We start from the raw sequence: 15,995 nt of genomic DNA, 5'->3' as shown, positions 1-15,995 counted from the left end.
CCAGGGTGAATGCTAACTACATCCTATGGGACATAGGAGGTTTGACTAAATCTTTCATTATTACCACAAAACTGGCACTTCATCATTCATGATGCTTTATCCTTTGCTGAACAAATAGCTATCACTCAGGTTCAACATTTGCTGAACTTTTGCTTTTCATAAGTATTCTTCTATTTTCCCATCATAAAAGTTTCCAAACAGTTTATTATTATTTTTTGGCCAAACCTATACCCAGCTGTGGTTCTCACTCACAAAATTATGGGAACCTATTTCATCTCTTTCTAACTGCCTTTTTTGGTTATATTTTAGTCCCACAAAAGGCAGCCCTACTAAACAAAGAGCAGACTTGCAATTAACTAGGAGCAAATGGAAGATGAAAATTATCATGGCCACTAAAAGCCATTAACTTCACCACATCTAGCCAAATTGCAAGTGTTATTAAAGCTTGACTTACAAGAGTGTTTGAATTAGTGAAAAAAGTTATTACACATTCAGATCTTCCTTGATCCGAGTCCAGCAGGCTCTATATTGTGCTGTAATATGATCTGGAAAGGGCACAGATTCTAGAGGAGGAGGACCTGGCTTTCATTCCTACCTGTGATGGCCCATGGGCAAATCACTTAAAGCTCTCTGCTCAGCTTCCTCAACTCTAAAATGAGGAGTTCAGATTAGATGACAACTGCAATCCCTTTTGGCTAGGTGGCATAGTTATAGAGTGCTGGACTTAGAGACAGAAAGAGTAGAGCTAAAATCTTGCCTCAGGCACCAAGACCTTGGGCAAGTTGTTTAACATCCATCATTCTCAGTTTCCTCATCTATACAATGAAGATAACACCAACAGCACCAAATCAAATGAGGTCCTATCTGTTCATCACTTTATAAACCTGAAAGCACTACATACATGCTACCTATTATTACTTCTACTGCTTTTACTATTGGTATTATTCTGACTCTAGGTTTATAATCCTTTAAGGTTATAATTAGTCAAACCTCTTCCTAATAGTCAAATTAACCAGATAGTTTTCAATTTAAACTTTAGCCATCACATAATGTAGAGAGTTGATATGTTTTGAGAAAATGTATTTGTAAAATAAATTGAGAAGACTGACAAGAGTATTTGTGTCGACACTGAGCTGAGACTCATCCCTTCACCTGAACCATGGAGATAATGTCCTAATTGATCTTCCTCCCTCAAACCTCTCTCTCCCTACTCCAAGCCATTTTCCAAAGACTCACTTGAGTGATTTTCCTAAACTGATCCTCTACACAACAAATTCCAGTGACTCCCTAGAACCAAATTTCAGCTCCTCTATTTGACATTTAAAGATCCTTAAAATTCAGTCTTTCTTGCCTCATTATGCATTACTTCCCTCCAAGCACAGTTCAGTTCAACAAAAATGACATGTTTTACAGTTCTTCACATGGAACATTCTATTTACCATCTTTGGATCTTTACACAGTAGCTATCCCCATATGCCTAGACATAGTATGTCCTTGTCTCTGCCTCCTGGACTCCACCATTTCTTTAAAAATTTAGCAAAAGCATCATCCTTTACACAAATCAGTTTCCCCAAGCTGCTAGTACAGCTAGGCGGCACAGTGCACAGGGTGCTAGAATTGGAATCTGGAAAATCTTCAAACCCTGCCCTCAGACATTTACTAACTATATTACTCTGGATAAGTCATTTAACCTCTTTCAGTCTCAGTTTCCTCATCTGTTAAATGGGGATAATGACAATATCTACCTTGAAGGGTTGTTATGAGGTTCAAATAATATTACACAAGTAAAGCAATTAGCAAAACTTTAAGTACTACACAAATTCTAGCTATTATCATTATTAATTTTTATACCTCCTTCCTGCCCCCTTACCTTGTACCCACTTTTATGGATTTATATGTACATCATCCTTGTTTCCATTAGAATGTAAGTTCCTTAAGGGCAAAAACTGTTTCACTTTTGTCTCTGTATCCATCTCCAGTACCTATCAAAGTCTCTATCACATATTGGGTGCTTAAGAAATGTTTTTTAATGCTCTAAATCACTGTTGATTAGAGAAATGAAAATTAAAGCAACTCTGAAGTAATATCTTACCTATTAGATTGGCTAATGACAGAAAAGGAAAATGATAAATGTTGGCAAAGATGTGGGAAAATTAGGAAACTAGTGTGTTGGTGGAGTTGTGGAGCCATTCTGAAGAACAATTTGGAACTATTCCCAAAGGGCAATCAAACTCTGCATATGCTTTGATCCAGCAATACCACTATTAGGTCTATATGCCAAAAAGATAATAAAAAAGGGGAAAATACCCACATATACAAAAATATTTATAGCAGCATTTTTTGTGGTGGCAAAGAATTAGAAATTAGAAAAATGCCCATCATTTGGGGAATGGCTAAACAAGTTGTGGTATATAAATGTAATGGAATACTATTGTGCTATAAGAAATGATGGGCAGGAGGATTTCAGAAAAACCTGGAAAAACATACATGAACTGATGCTAAGTGAAATGAGCAGAACCAGGAGAACATCGTACACAGTAACAGCAACATTTTGTGATGATCAACTATAACTGACTTAGCTCTTCTCAGCAATACAATGATCCAAGACAATTACAACAGACTCATGATAGAAAATAGAGAAAGAACTATGGCACTTGAATGAAGATCTAAGCATACTATTTTCATGTTTTTCTTGAGTTTTTTTCTTTTGTGACTTCATCATTTTTTTTTTCTGTTTCTTCTTTCACAATATGACTAATGTGGAAATATGTTTATGTGATTGCACATGTATAACTTATATCAGATTGCTTGTTATCTTTGGGAAGGGAGTTGGGAGGGAAGGAGGGAGAAAAAATTCAAAACTCAAAATTTTATAAAAAGATGAATGTTGAAAACTATCCATACATGCAATTAGAAAAAGTAAAATACTATTTACAAAAAAAATGTTTTTATTAGTTGATTATTTTGGCATTTGAAGTTAGGTACTTTGTCAAATTTCTTGAAAAGCAGTAGGATACATAAGAACATGACAAGACTTTAGAACAAAATATCTTTTAAAGAGTGTTGAAAACTGATATTTTTAAGGGTATATGTTTGTCCTTTGTTGCTGAAGAAGACCATGCCATCAGAGAAATGATGACATGACGTGCACTTGACTTTGTTTTGAGTGAGGGAGGGCTGTGCAGGTCACCAGCCTCACTTCTCCTCCAGAGCCATCTGAATTCAGTGACCAGATAGTCATCAGGATGACTGGAGATGACTCAGGATGAGGCAGTTGGGGTTAAGTGACTTGCCCAAGATCACACAGCTAGTGAGTGTCAAGTGTCTGAGGTGAGATTTGAACTAATGGTCCTCCTGACTCCTGCACTGGTGCTCTATCCACTGCATCACTTAGCTGCCCCATTATTTTTACGGGTAATTCACAGCTAGATGCTTGGGTCTTGTAGCAGTAGACAAGATTCAATTACAATATCAATTAGTCCGATAGAGATGAATTTTCTCTCCGTTTTATTAAGCCTCTTTCTGAAACACTGTTTAGTTCTGGAGTTTACAACTTCAGAGGGTTAGTAAGTAATTAAAATTTAGAAAATAGGACCCATCAGGAATGAAGAAGTGATTCGATTAAAGAAGAGAAGAGAAGGTTGAGGAATGTCATTCACTTCACTAAAGTCAAAGCAAGAGTCAGTTGGCTTCAACTAAAGAATAAGAGATTTAGATTAGACCCAAAGACTAACAATGATGATTGGTAAATGCTGGCATAGTCATAAAGTAGGCTATGAACTCTTGTTCCTTGGAAGTATTTGAAATTAGTGTAGTTATTCATACAAATCACATGGTTTTGAGAGTACTGTGTAGCATGGTGGAATTGACTCACCCTCTCCTTAAAGTCTCATGAAGGTATGATTCGCTTAGTAACTTCTAAAACAAAATGAATTGAATTTGGTTGTGAAGCAGAAAAACATACAGTCTAATACTTGTAAAATTGCCTACCAGCTGAAAAAAAGTAATGGATAGAATCAATCAATATTATTTCAGTTTATTTCCACCTATTCAGCTTTCTAAATAAGTTGAAATTTAGTTTGAGAAAGAAAATAAGCAAATCCCTAATTCATTAGCAATGAGAAAAATACAAATCTAAACTCTTAACTTTCATCTCATATCCAGAGAATTGGCAAAGATGGCAAAAGATAGAAATAATCACTTGTAATTATGGAAAGACAGGCACAGTTAAACAGAATAGGTGGATCTGTCATTTAGTTCTAGAGAGCATTCTGGAAAACAATTTTATGTTGTGGTTTTGTTTTATGAAAAGTGGTCAACAAGTTTATGCCCTTTGACCCAGAGATACCTCTGCTAAGGATATCCAAAGGATGCCAAGTACAGAAAAGTCCATCATAGACAAAAATATTTCTAGCAGCACTTTTTAAAAATATTAATGAACTAGAAATAAAGTATATGTCCACTAATTGAAAGAATGACTAATCAGATTGTGATATATTGCTGTAATTCATTATTACTGTACTGTTAAGAGATGGTAAATTAAATAAAAAGACTTTATTAAAATATATGAAAACAATAATTGACAGGAAGAAGCAAAAAGAATCAAGAATAAAATATACATAATCACTACAACAATTCAGCGACAAAGAAGAAGAAAAAAAGATGAGGAGGAGGAAGAGGATGATGATGGTGAAAACTATATAACTATAATGAGCACAGTTAGCACCAGGGAAAAGCTCAGAAAGCATGTCTCCTTTCCTTCTTAGAAGATATGCGTGAGTATGAGTATAGTCTAATTCATATATTTCAGGTTTTGTTGATGTGTTCGTCGGTTTTGCTAATCTCAAAAGAATCCAAAACACAGATAACCCAAAGGCCAAGAGAGATGAATGATGGGTATAAATAGGCTGCAACACATCTAAATGATGCCCTATGCCTTGCAAACAAGAAGCAGGATAAAGGATATCATGCAAAAAAAGGTAGAAGTGCTGAGAGGACTTGAAATCATGCCGTAAGAAAAAGCTGAAGGAACTACAAATGTTTAGATTGAGGGGGTTAGTGTTATATGTCTCCCCATTGTGAGGAAAGATACACAAGTACTATCTTTCAATATTTATGGGCTGCCATGTGGAAAAGGGATGAGATCTATTCTACTTGTACCCATAAGATAGATTTAATACCAAATGGAATAAATTAAAGGGAGGTAGATTTTATACCTTGGTATAAACTTGGTTTAGCATAACTTTGGTTATGATGCTGCTGCTGCTTTAATAGAACAGGTAATTTGGGGAGTCCCACTCAATCACTGGAGCTATTCAAGGAAAAAGTTGGATGGCTACTTACTAGAGATGGAATAATTTCTTCAAATAGGATTTGGACTAGGTATTCCTTAAGATTCCTTCCATTTCTAAAATTCTATGATTCTAAGTGCATGTGACAGACATGATACTACTCAGGGAGGCATATGTATCTGCCACTAAGAATACTTCACATATCACAAAAAAGCAATATGGCACAGGAATTCTAAAATGAATGGGAAAAGATGGAGTTTTAAACTCCATTTTTAGATCGACCTTGCTTATAATAAAATCTGTAGAAGCAGCATAATTTAGTGGCTAGAGGGCTGGGTTCAAATCCCCCCTCAGAAACTTATTGGTTGTATGGATCATAAGTAAATCACTGAACTTCTCAAGAATCACTTTCCTCATTTATAAAATGGGGATAATAATGTTTGTACTTATACCTCAGCATGGTAGTCTCTCCACAAGCATTTATCATCTTCAGTGTTCAAGGTACTATGTTAAACACTGGGGCTAAAACAAAAAAAAAGACAGTCCCTGCTCTCAAGATTCTCACAGTTTCATGGGGGAGCTGTTTTGAATTAAGTACTTTACAGACTTTAAGGTACTCTACAAATGTGAATTGTTCTTATCATCACTGCAGAATTGGGCCTAACAGAATAGGGACCCTGCCTAACTTACAGCCAATTCTTCGTTATTCAGGGTTGTGGAAAATAGGAACAGCATGGCTAATTGAAATTCACAGAAAATTTTTTAAAAATATATTCTCTTCTCTTTAACCGAGACATTTTAAAGACTATTTCTATGTAGAAAAAAAAATAGAATCCAGTTTAGTAAAATGGTCAGATGACTAATACGCCAGAAATGAGAAAGATAAACAATTAGTTAGGATAATTAAAAAAAAATTAGTCATGACAATAAAAATTGTCTGTATAATACAATAAGGTTGTATTATAAGATATACTATTATCTAATTTAAAATAGATGCCAATCAAAATGAATAAGGATAATAAAGCAAAATATTTCAATAACATTCTGAAAAGCTTCCATAACTATTATGCTGCTGCACTTGCCCTCTTTTGTCCAAGGTTATGGACCTCTCCTAGTAAGGAGAAAGAGGTTTGAAATGAGAGGCCTTACAAGGAGATGCTCCCATCGGAAGGTGCTGGAAGGCTGGGAGCACGCTATTGCTAGGACAAGAGTAGGAGGATGAGATTTGAAGTGGAGAGGTTGAAAGAGGAAAGGGAGCTAGAAGACAGGAAAATAGAAAACCATAAAAGATAAATACTTTAAAATACAGTCCTGTCCATAACATTATGTTTTCAGAGATTTGACCCAGGGAACTCCTATGTCAAGTATGCAATTTTGAAAGTGTATGCTCCCCCCCACCTTAATAGTATTTTTTTTCCAATTGCATATTAAAGACAGTTTTTAGCATTCACTTTTATAAGATTTTGATTTGTAAATTTTTCTCCCTCCCTCCTTCCTTGCTCCCCTCCCCAAGACAGCAAGCAATCTGATATAGGTTATACATGTACAATCATACTAAGTATATTTCCACTTTAGTCATGTTGTGAACAAAGATTCAGAGCAAAAAGGGAAAACCAAGAGAAACAAAAACAACAAAAGTGAAAATAGTTTCCTTCAATCTGCATTCAGACTCCATAGTTCTCTGTCTAGATGTGGATGGCATTTTCCATCATGAGTCTTTTGGAGTTGTCTTGGATCGTTGTATTGGAAAGCCTATTTCTATTTCTACAAGGTTGTCATTAACTGCTCATTTTTCATTCTTCCTTGAATTCCTTAGCTTGCCATTTGTGTCTCAACAAAAGCTAAAGAACTATCTGAAAATTTGTTAATGAGCAACCTATTATTCCACTTTAATTTGAGATTTGGTAAGGTTTTTTTAAATGACCTTTTCTTTTGCTTAATATTCCATATACCCAGTGAAATCTTATATGTAAAGTTAGTCTCACAGCTACCTAAAGACTGCTTTGAAATGTAATCAAATATATGAAACATGATAAATTCCCTTCTGTTTCTCAATAATTTCACATTGCTAACTTTAAAAGACATGCAAAAAGTAAAAGAATTTTTAAATTATTTAACATGTTGGGGAAATGTGGAATGTTAAGCAATATTAAAAATCCATTTAACTAACAGTTACTTCAACAGACAGAGTCCTTCTGAATTTATTTTTATTTTTTTTCCTCCAAACGTCCAGATTATACCAGCTTCCAGTCCACAGCCCAAAGCCCCAAACTCCAGTAGTCCCTTTAAAAGGCAATAAACAGAGGGGGTTATTAGTGTGAGGGCAGGAAGTCAGGAAAGCTCTAAGAAGGAAGATGACCTGGCAGCCAAACAAAATCCATTTCATCTGCCAACATGAAGCTACCCAAACTAAAGCTATTAAAATATCCACCCAAACCAATTGGATGAAAAGTAAGATTTTACTCCAAAATTAAAATGTGAACTTTGAAAACAAACCCATTGATATTTATGGAAAAGGTGCTCTTGAAAGAGAGCTTTGAGAGATGCTCACCCAAATATGATAGAGCTAAGATAATCCTATCTCATACACTTACTGTGTGACTCTAGACCATTCTCTTAACCTCTCTGCTGTATCAGCTTCTTTATAAAAATAGGGAATTGAACTCAGCATCTGAAAATCCTTCCTGGTCTACATCTATGATCCTAGTAAGAAGGATAGGACCAACATGGCCAGAGTATTTTAGAAAGAACAGAAGAATAAAGGATCTAATAATACTGTACTGTATCCCAATGAGATCATAAAAAAGGGAAAAGGACCCACATGTACAAATATATTTATACCGGCTCTTTTTTGTGGTGGCAAAGAATTGGAAATGTCTCTACCAACTGGGGAATGGTTGAACAGGTTGTGCTATGCGAATGTAATGGAATACTATTATTTCATAAGAAATGGAGAGCAGGTGGACTTCAGAAAAACCTGGAAAGAATTGCATTGTAGAGGGAAGAGGAAAAAATTAGAACTTAAAATCTTATAAAAGTGAATGGTGGAAACCAAAACTTAATTAATTAGTTAAAAAGAAAAGGAAGACCTAGAATTAGGATCCCTGAATTCAAATCCTGCCCTAGACACTGATGAGCTCTGTGAACTTGGGCAAGTCACAAAACCATTTTCAGCTTCATTTTCCTCTGCTTTAAATAGTCATCATGGCCCTCAAATTACAATGAAATTTTCAGCTAAAGTCAGGCCCCTCCCTTTGAAAATGAGGAAACTAAAGCCCAGAAAGGCTTGGTCCCAGGGTTATTCAGTTAGTGTCTGATCTAGAAATGGAACTTAGGGCTTCCTGATTTCGAGTTCAGCCCTCTCTCCACTACATCATGTTGCCTTCAGTGGGACATAAATGACAAAGATATTGCCAGGAAAATGTTTTCATGTGTCATATAAATGCAAATTGTTACCATGAAATAAGGTTTTATCAAATGAAAATTCTTTGCAAACTATCAAGTTTACAAGATATTATTATGACATCCTCAAAAATGAGATTTTTGGGAGTGGGTCTATTTTATCATTGATCCAGGTCAGCTTTGGCATTATTTGGTTTACTATATAGAAAATGTGTAATAAAAGTATTTGAAATACAAAGTTGGGTTGCTATTTTTGGTTTTTTTGCTTTTCAGCTGGTCAAATAATTTAATTTTTACTTTAATGGAGTAAATGGCTTTATTAAATATTGCTCTTTTTCCTTTTTTTATCCAGTGATACAAGTACTATTCTCATGGCTATATTTAATAGAAAAGCAAATTAATGGATAGACACCCAGTCTTGGAGTTAGAAAGACTTGGGTTCAAAGTCCCATATCTGACACATAATGGCTGTGATGCCCTTGGTAAGGCACTTAAACTCTTAGTGATTCCAGGTGTTTCTCTCGGATTCTAAATTGTAGAGCAGGTTACAATATGAATTGATTTAGGAAATGGCCTCACAAGGAGTTCTCTACCCCAATGTGATCACAGGTCAGGTTAAAAGAAAATAATGGACAAACAAGACCAAACCTTATAAAGTACAACCAGAATAGGTCCCTAAAACTTAATCTCTCTCTCTCTCTCTCTCTCTCTCTCTCTCTCTCTCTCTCTCTCTCTCTCTCTCCTTTCTTTTTCTCCTCATTGAGATAACATCTCAAATCCTGTCAACCCTTCCTTTGTATTTTCTTGCACATCCTTCTCCTTTCCATTCCCATTGTCACCATTTTATCTCAGCTCTTTATCCATAATACCGAAATAATTGCAGTAGCTCCTAAACTGGTTCTCTGTCATCCCTTGTCCAATCTGTTCTGTACAACCCCTGCCCAATGAATCTTCCTAAAGCACAAATTTCACCAACAATCCGAGAATCAAGATCTTTCATCAGCTCTCCATGATCCACAGGATGCAACTGTTCAATCATTCAATAAATATTTATTGGGCATTTATGTGTAAGATAATCTGCTAGGTGATATTAAGATACAAAGATGGAGAAAACACAGTTCCTGCCCTACCTGAAATAATGTTCTCATGATATGTTAAGAAGCAACTTTTAAAGAGCATTTTCCCCTTTTTTAAGTCATATGAAATTCAAACTAATTCAGAAACATAATAATAGCTCATTTTTTGTAAACTTCACAGTTTACAAATCTCTTCTTCAAAAATGTGCACATAATCCTCTTCCTCAAAAATGAGCATATACTATAACCTAAAAGGACAAGTAAAAAAGTACATTAATCTCTAATATCAGTGTCTTAGCATAAATATGCTCTCAAATTACCAAAGTTAAGCATAAAGCATGCTTGCCTAAATGATCTTATTCAAAGATCATATGACTATTTTATTTTCTTTCTGAAGTCTTCTGAAATGAAAGCTTGGGGTGAGAGTAGGGGGAGTCCACCTAACAACACAAAAGAATTAGAATGCCATATTAACAATAATTTAATACTGATTTATTGCAGCAAAAACTGAAATTAATACAAAACTAGAATTATGATAAAAAAGTTGTCATGTAAATAGAACAATTCCATCTTATCTATTTAAACAAATTATTCATGTCAAAAATGGGAAGCAGATGGAAGAAAGGGCATTAATATGAATTGTAAATTTCATAGAAGTTTAACCAATGTAAACCAATTGCCATAATGAGGATCACAGGAGTCCAAAAGAGCCAAAAAATCGCCTTAGTCAGGAAGCATTTTATCTCCTCGCCAAGTAAAGAGATGAAGCAGCCAAGGACAACACTGGTTTAAAATATAAACTTGTTTGTAAAATCTTACAGAGAAGGATAGTGGAAGATTATGAGCAATATCTCCTCATAAAATGGCGAAAAGCAGTGGAAGAATAAACAAGTTTAAAGAAATTTTGGCAAGGTGTTCACCTAAGCAAAGTCAGCCCAGGGTCATTTAAATACAAAAATGGAAGGAGGATAGCAAGTAGACAAAAGACGGAAAATATCTGTAACAGTTTTATAACAAGCTCTTTGTAGCAACGAGGATGGAGGATCTACCACATTTGGGCTGTAGCATCATAGCTCTGCAGACGCTACTTAAGTAGAAAGAGCACTGAAGAAACAAGATACGGAAAAGAAAGTAGAGTAGACCGTATATAGGAAGAAGATGTCTTTACTGGAGCTGATGCTTTAGAGGGTGTATTGGGAATTGATTTTCAAGGTATCTAAATGAGAAGAAGGCAGCAAAGACATGGGGGAAAATCTCGGACCTTTGGTTGATCTTCTGCTTCATTTCTTTAGTGACAATGTCATTCCATAATTCACAGACATATGACATCATCAGAATATTAGTGTTAAAATATGGGTCTTTGTTTTAGGGAGAAATTTTTTCATTATTTAAAAAAACCTTGCAGAAATAACTTTGATAACCATATGGCCATTAATAACAAATAAAACACAAACCAGAATAATATATGCTTGCCAAAGATTGTTTCCCATTGTCATGGAAGAGATTCAGTGGAGAGTCCATGTTGAAGAGTGATTTCCTGGAGATGGTAAGGTTCTCCAGATGCTCCTACCGGATCATGACACTATTCTGATTGCAACAAGATGCTGCATGTTGCAGAACTTCCCAACTGACATCCATCAGCACCAAATGAGTTTTTCCTCACTATCCACAGAGGAGAAAATAAGTGAATGTCAAGAATGCTATCAACCTAGATGGCCAAGTGCAGATCAGTGGGCAACCTATAGAGTTTATATCACAGTATAGTATTTTGAACATTCACTATGCACAGATGATGGGATGGTCTTGCAATCAAACAGGAGAAGGAGAGTAGGTTCGATTATTTTAGGGAAACTACAACATTTTGTTTTTTTTAAAAAATAATGCCAAGTTTCTCCCTAAAACAATTGATGAAGAAAATAAGGTTTAAAGGAGGTAGACTAATTTCTCACTTGCATGGTATTTCTACAAAATATAGTATGGTACTTTGAATATCATAGGTGTTTAATAAAGGACTTTTTTTAATTTTTTCATTGAAACTAGTTCATTTAAATTCTACAAGCATAACTCCTGTTCCTGAACTTTGCAAAAGTAAAACAACTGTCTTAATGTTTTCAGTCCAGTCTGGTATGTGTGTGTGTGTGTGTATACACACACATATACATGTATACATATATGGAATTCATATATGTCTATATATGGAATTTAAATGCTCAATGAAAAATATTAAACTGTTCACCGTAACTTCAGATTATTTAAATCTGAAAGATGAAACAAGTGAAAATAAATCTGATCACTAGCAGCAGTATGCTAAAAATAAAAATTTCCTCTCCCCCTCCCCCAGAGTTGTAGAGCTAAACCTAAAGCAAATAACTAAATAACATGCAATTGTTCTCAGGTAATCTAGCATGTGAATAAAGGAATTCATGTGTAATCTATCATTATTGACAATAATGACTTCTCCCTCATTCTGCATCAAATACTTCCACTCAAATCTCTTTTCCCCCTCTTTGAGCAGATACTTTTATATACAGGGTTTTGTTTCATGTTTCCAATTCATTCATTATAAAGTTTCGATGACTGAGTCATCGGTGAAAGACCAGTTTAGGCAGAATTGCTAGGTGGTAAGTAAAACTTGTAGGTAATACCCTCTCCTTCACCCTCCATCAACAGGTGCTCGGTTACACTGGGCACAGCCTTTTTAGCCTCGAGCCCTTAAACTACCTACCTTAAATTGGTAGGCCCTACCAAAGGGGCCTATTCTTTCTGTTCTGGGCAAGTCAGAAGCTTTTTATGTTTCTCTTTCTTATTCTGTAAGATGAGAGGGTTGGAATAGATGATTGCTAAGGTCTTCTCTACATCTAAAATGACACGATTTTTATTATATAGACAACTGCCTGCTTTCCCCATTCATGAGGTCATCCATCCTTCAATGAACTTAACTAAATTCCACTGAATACTTAAAATCTCTAATCAGAAACTGAAATTGTATTGATAATGAATCCAAGTCTTATTCCAAGACTAGAAATGAAAATAAACAGACTCTATTATTGTGTCCTGACCATGTACAAATTTCCAAATAAATACTACAGTTTTTATTTTCTCAAGTGGAACAGGGACAATTTAATTTAATTTTTCAATTAACAAATCATTATCTGTTATCTGTAAAAATCTTTTAGAAAATAGAGAAGCAGCATGGTACAGTACAGTAGAAAGAGCTGACCATGGAATCAAGATCTGACTCATAATGGAAGCATCAGACAGCCCAGTCCCTTGATAAGTCACTTAACTTCTCAGTGCTCTAGAAAATTCTCTCAGACTAGAAGTTGCAGAAAAGATTCTACTCTGCATTGGTAGATGTAGTTTCCTCATCTTAAAATTTCCTTTTTCAATTAGAATATAGGTACAATTCTCACGTCTATCTCTATTGTTACCAGCAAATACTAAGAGTCATTCTCCAATAGCTAAGTGGTCAAGGGTTATGAAAAAAATAGTTTTCGAAACAATTTCAAACTACAAATGACTGTATGAGAATATATTCCAAAATAAAATAGTAAGAGAAATGAAAAATTAAAATGGTTAGAGGAAGTGTGATGTAATAGAGAGTCATGAAGACCTGGAGGCAAATCTTGCCTCCAATACTTTCTATCTGTGTAACCATGGGCAAATATAACTTAACCTCTCTGGGCCTTGATTTCTTCATATGTAAAAAGGGTTCCCCCCAACTTGAAGTCTGTTTTCCTATGAATCTAACATTAGAGTTCACCATCAAAGACAGTGGAGTCATCACATTTGCCCTACAACATTTCAACCTCAGAAATCTTTATGGGATAGAAAAAAGATGGAAAATCAGCTGAATTGAATCAAAGTATACAATTATACTTGTGTTGGAGGTGAAACAAGCGTGGGGAATTTGAGGCACCAATAGACAAGGTATCTCTTCCTCTGAAAGGAAGATCAAATGTAAAAGTCATGAGGAAAAACTCTCAGATCTTACTACTAAAAGTAACTCAGCCAAAAGAACATTAACAACCACCAGCCTACATATTTTCCCATTGATACAAAATCTTTATGAGAATAATCTATACATGAATTATGGATATTCTCTATTAGGGCCCTAAAAGGGAAGAAGCAAGCTTTCACAATCAATGTTCAATTATGGACCACATATTGACCCTGTTTAATTACCCTCTAATCATAAAATCAAGTGAGGCATAAAATAGGGAGATGTATGAAGTCCTAGACCACTTCTCTTCTGGTCATCTAGTTATTCTTTGAGCTGGACAAGCTTATATATTAAAATACCTAGGTAATCTTGAGAGAGAATATTCTCTCCTTGAACTCATTTTATCATTTTTGGGAAATCTCCACCAACTACATCCCCTAGAATAAGATAATTTTCTTCCATCGAGAATATCTTCCACTGTCTTGCCATTACTCCCAGTTTCTCTATATTTAACATAATTCCTATCCTGGCAGCTAGTTGGCACAATGGATAGAACACGACCCAGAGTCAGGAAGACTTGAGTTCAAATCCAGCCTCATATACGTACTACTTCTGTAACACTGGGCAAGGCATTTGATCTCTGCCTCAGTTTCTTCATCTATAAAATTGGAATAATAATTTCACCTACCTCCCAGCATTGCTGTGAGGACAAAATGAAATAATTTTTATAAAACACTTTATAAATCTTAAAGTGCTATGCAAATGTTAGCTATCCCTGATGAAAAAGGCTAAGGTAGGTTAAAAAAAAAAAAAACCAACCAATCGAAACTGCCAAAAGAAAGCTAATGTCCCTTCCCATCATCCCTGGAAAAGGAATAAGGATATAATCCTATGCCCAAGTGGTAATAGATCTATTGTTATAAAAGGCAGAGGAAGAACTCAAAGCTTAACCTCACAGAGCCATGCCTACTGACCTATGATCTTTGCAGTTATAATAGCAAGCACCCTGGTAAGATGGCCCTGCTGGAACAGTGTAAGGGCAAGCGAAGTAGGATCTTTTGCTGTTTTTGCTTTAGTATAATCAAGAAGTATAATGCCTCTGTTTGTTCCAGGATCCATGGCCATTTAGATTGTAAGGCCAAGCATCTTGGAAGGGTGGAATATGATGGCAAGCAAAATAGGATTTTTTGCAGTTTTTATTTTAGTATAATCAAGTGGCTCTGATTGCCTTTATCAATCAAGAGTCTTTACTAGGAGTAAAGTACAGAAATAAGGTTTTTCTTTAACTAGAACCAGTATATGTATTTGTATTCTTAACTATTTTAATATGATTAAAGACTTTCCCCACCTATCAATGGGCCTGCCCATTAAGGGGAGTTTGATAAGGGAAGATTTGTGGAAAGGCCCAAGCCCTTTGTTAATGATGCACTGGTTTTCAAGTGTTGTGATGCCCTCTGGCTCTAAAAAAGGTATAAATACTCTGAATTGAGATTTTACTTTGGGGCTTACTGGAAGCCTTTGTTTGGCCAGAAGAAAATTCTTGGAAGTCGCTAAAGAGCGCCCCCACCCCACCCCAAAGGCTTTGAAAACCCAGATATTGGTACTTCCCTCTCTGGTAATTACAGTCAGACTTTTGGACCTGTCTGTTGAATTCAGGCAAAGAAAATCATGTCTGTTGATCTTTAATTTCTCTGTATTTTCTTTGAAGTTCAGGGTGCTGACTCCCCTGAACTAGGTGAATGATATATGTGTTTGGTTAAAGGAATGATACATGTGCTTGACTAAAGTGATTGTTAACCCCTCAAAATGTAATGCCTTTCCTTTTATGAATGCAGAAGAACCTGTGATAGCAGAGCGCCCTGTGTATGCTGGGGTGTTTATTGTTACACGCAGGTTCTTGGATCTGCTTGTCTGAAAGGAAAGGAACTTTTGAGGGGTCAACAATCTACTTTAATTACATTCACCAACAGAGAAAAATATAAGCAGAGAAAGTAAAGACCAACAGACAGGCTTTCTAACTATCTGACCATAAGCAATACATACATCACAGACCAACAGACAGATCCAACTCTCTGACCATTATATACTTGCCAGAGAGAGAAGTACCAACATCTGGGTTTTCAAAGCCTGGGGGATCCTTAACAGCTACCCAGAATCTCATCTGGTGCAGGAACCTTCTTCCAAAGAGTAAGCCCCAAAACAAAACCTCACCTCAGAGTATATATACACTTTTCAGAGCTGAAGGGCATTGAGACTCTCAAGACCCAGTGCCTCATTAGAAAT

The 15,995-nt window shown here is 35.6% G+C and overlaps 1 protein-coding gene across 5 annotated transcripts in view; it reads right to left on the bottom strand.

Moving 5' to 3' along the window:
- ESR1 (estrogen receptor 1) overlaps positions 1–15,995 on the bottom strand; it is a 456,202-nt gene that overhangs the window by 181,734 nt on the left and 258,473 nt on the right. The window lies entirely within an intron of this gene.

This window comes from Notamacropus eugenii, chromosome 2 (assembly GCF_028372415.1).
Source record: "Notamacropus eugenii isolate mMacEug1 chromosome 2, mMacEug1.pri_v2, whole genome shotgun sequence".
In the NCBI taxonomy this organism is placed as follows: domain Eukaryota; kingdom Metazoa; phylum Chordata; class Mammalia; order Diprotodontia; family Macropodidae; genus Notamacropus; species Notamacropus eugenii.
This window is presented reverse-complemented; position numbering and strand designations above follow the sequence as displayed.